The following is a 3,902-nucleotide window of genomic DNA, read 5'->3' on the forward strand; positions in this document are numbered from 1 at the left end:
ATACTAGCTTCTAATCTTGTCTTGACCACATATTGATGAAATTCCTACATCACTGCTGCTTAGATCTTCTAAGGTTCATTTATTTCACCCCACAGAATTTTTCTGTTTTCATTGACTCCTGAAGGCTAGTTGGCAAGGACTGAGGTCAGGTCACGGCAGGTTTAGAAGCAGAAAATACTGAATTCAGAGTATAGTCCATCCATTCAGAATGCTAGACATCTTTTGCCTGGCCCACAGGACAGTCCTATCTGATGGCCCAATTGTGGCAAGCCCTGTGTTACTGAGGACTCACTGGTATGCCTGGCCCTACGACTTCACTGGAAGGGGCTCTCATAAACATTCAGGGCAGCTGGAGACAGAGCGTGATCTGGAGACTTCTTCAGCTTTTCTTTCCTTAGAAGCCTTCATCTAAAAGTGATGATATTATATGATTTTTTTTTGTGTGTGTGTGTCAGAGCCTCACTCTGTTGCCTAGGCTGGAGTGCGGTGGTGCCATCTTGGCTCACTGCAATCTCTGCTCCCGGGTTCACGTCATTCTCCTGCCTCAGCCTCCCGAGTAGCTGAGACTACAGGTGTCTGCTGCTATGCCTGGCTAATTTTTTTTTTTTTTTGTATTTTTAGTAGAGACAGGGTTTTGCCATGTTGGCCAGGCTGGTCTGGAACTCCTGGCTTCAAGTGATCTGCTCACCTTGACCTCCCAAAGTGCTGAGATTATAGGCATGAGCCACTGTACCCAGCCCTGAATATCTTTTTGTATCTTTATTGGACACTCATGTTTCTGTTTATGTAAATTCCGTGATCATATTTTTTGCCCCTTTTTAATTGCATTGTTTGTCTTTTTCCTGTTATTTTGTAAGATTTCTTTATCCCAGTTGATTAGTCTTTATTATATGCTTATCTGTGGCTGACCTTTTATTTTTGTTATGAGCTCCTTTTTTTATAGAGATATTAGAATTTTAATTTGTAAAATTTAACAATTGTTCTCTTTCTGTTTTTGCTGCCTTATGAAGTGTTTTTACTGTAATATCATAAAATTACATTTTCCTCTATTTTCTTCCCAGAGTGCTAGAAGTGTTGTTTTTCACATTTGCAAGTTGTTATATGTGAGATAGGGTCTCATTTATCATTTTCTTCATGAAGCCAGTTGTCCTGGTACTATATTTTCAATTGTGTTTTCTCTCCCCAGTGTTTAACGCCACTGTTGTCTAGTTTCAAGTTGCTGCTTATATGGGGGTGGGTCTGTTTTTAGGCTTCTTATTCTGTTCTCTTTGCCTATTTTTCTGTCTTGGTGCCTCTTCCATTTTCTTCACTTAACATTATTTCATAGGAATATATGAGGAAATTTAGAGGTGGCCAACAGTGTCTGGACCACTGAGAGAACAGCTGTAAGAACTAGAGTGTTTACTTTTCTTCCTTTTTTGGGCTTTATTTTTAATTGACAAATGATAATTGTATATGTTTGTAGGGTATAATGTGATATGTTGATACATGTATGCATTGTGGAATGAGCAAATCAGGCTAATTTTGAGGAGTTTTGATTCCTGATGAGCTTACTGGGCATAGACTGGAGAACCAGAGACTACTCCAAAACCTTCTGGAATGCCACTGTCATTAAGTATGATGAGCAAGCCACATGGCTGGCGCTGTGAGTGTAATGATAGGCTTTGGGGAAAAGGAAAGGGAAACTTCAGCCTGTTCTCATCCCATATTCTTTCACCTGAAAGCTTATTTGAATTACTGAAATTCTTACCATAGCTTAGATTATTAAAAATTAAACCTTCTGATGGAAGAGGCAACATACTTACATACCAGAGTAGGGAATTGTTTTAAAGAAACACAAATGTTCCCTACTTTTCTTTTTTCTCATCCGGTAATAACACGTGAAGGTGGAAGAAATCTTTGAGATCATCTAGTAAGGGTCGCCCAGATGGAATTTTAAGAAGTTTGTTCTACTGATGTACTATGTTCTTATGACAGTTGTGGAGGAAGAGCAGGAGTCATTTTAAGTCAGAGGAAAGTGATTTCACTGATACTCCCTGGCTAGCTTGACATTTGTCTTCTGAAGTTGGAGGGTCTAGGGCAGCTCTATGACTCATACCCGAAAAGTCTAAAATCAGGAGGCCATGGTTGGAGCTATTCCTGCCTGGCAACAGAGTGACAGGTGATGGCTGTACTCTGAGCTGCACTTTCACTAATGATAGGCCAAGATGCCTGTTTTTAGACCTATGGAAGGGAAGATTTGTACTGGAATAAATTTGTATTGTTCATATTACATTGGACTACTCCCAAATTAGGTAATTATTAGGTTGAGACTTTATGCAGGAATAGGGAAGAAACTGCAGAGAAAATCTGAAGGGGTCTTCTGAAGTTGAAGGGTCTAGGGCAGCTCTACAACTCATACTTGAAAAGTCTAAAATCAGGAGGCCATGGTTGGAGCTGTTCCTGCCTGGCAGCAGAGTGACAGGTGATGGCTGTACCCTGTGCTGCACTTTCACTAATGATGGGCAAAGATGCCTGTTTTTAGAGCTGTGGAAAGGAAGATTTGAACTGGAATAAATTTATATTATTCATATTACATTGGATTAGTCCCAAATTATGTAATTATTAGCTTATTTGAGATTTTATGCAGGAATAGGGAAGAAACTGCAGAGAAGTTTGAAGGGGTGGGGAGAAATAATAAAGTTAGTTTTTTTGTTCTTATACTCCTTTGGGTCCTGCTTAATGAAAACACTAGTCAAGTATGAATCTTCAGGTCAGGTGCAGTGGTTCACCCCTGTGATCCCAGCACTTTGGGAGGCCAAGGTGGGTGGATCTCCAGAGGCCCGAGTTCAAGACCAGGTGGCAAATACAAAAATTAGCAGACATGGTGGCGCACACCTGTAATCCCAGCTACTCAGGAGGCTGAGGCAAGAGAATGACTTGAACCCAGGAGGTGGAGGTTCCAGTGAGCAGAGGTCCCACCACTGCATACCAGCCTGGGTGACAGAGTGAGACACCATCTCAAAAAAAAAAAAATATATATATATATATTTTATATATATATATGAATATGAATCTTCAGATTGGGGAATCATAACAAGTCACAACTAAGGAAAAATAAAGATTTAGGCAAAATCACAAAGAGAATACATTTTTTAAATTCCTGCCTGCCCCCCGCGATCCCTCCAAGAATATCATGTGACTCTAAATGTGTGATACTCTGAGGATCCAACATCACCTATGTGATATTCTGGGCAAAAAGAAATAACCCGAATCTAATAAAGAAATATCAGACAAACAAAACAAGAAACACTGTATTTAAAAATTTGGGGGAGAGGAGTATAATAAAACTGTCAATGTAATAAAAGTCAAGAGCTACATAAATAGTCCAGATTCAGGAAGGCTTAAAATATATAACAACTAAATGCAATGCCTGAGAAGAGATTGGGTTGTGTACTTGAGGTGGGGAGATGGGGGAAGAATGTGATAAAGGACATTACCAGGGCAAATGAAGAAACCAAGAGAAGAATGGAAGATTAATAAAAATGTATCATTGTTAAATTTATTAAAGTTGATAACTGAGCTGAGGGTTATACAAGAGAGTGTCTGTACTCTTAGGAAATGCACACTGAAGTATTTAGGGGTAAAGAGCACAGTATGCATAACATATCATCAAGTGGTTCAGAAATAATTTTTTTTTTTTTTTTGAGATAGAGTCTTGCTCTTGTTGCCCAGGCTGGAGTGCAGTGGTGTGATCTAGTTTCACTGCAACCTCCACCTTCCTGGTTCAAGTGATTCTCCTGCCTCAGCCTCCCAAGTAGCTGTGATTACAGGCATCCGCCACCATGCCTGGCTAAGTTTTTGTGTTTTTAGTAGAGACAGGGTTTTGCCATGTTGGTCAGGCTGGTTTTGAACTCCTCACC

At 39.9% G+C, this 3,902-nt stretch overlaps 1 pseudogene; it reads right to left on the reverse strand.

Annotated features, from left to right (window-relative positions):
* LOC105515598 overlaps nt 1-3,902 on the reverse strand; it is a 71,798-nt pseudogene that overhangs the window by 36,621 nt on the left and 31,275 nt on the right.

This window comes from Colobus angolensis, unplaced genomic scaffold, assembly GCF_000951035.1.
Source record: "Colobus angolensis palliatus isolate OR3802 unplaced genomic scaffold, Cang.pa_1.0 Scaffold264, whole genome shotgun sequence".
Taxonomy (NCBI): Eukaryota; Metazoa; Chordata; class Mammalia; order Primates; family Cercopithecidae; genus Colobus; species Colobus angolensis.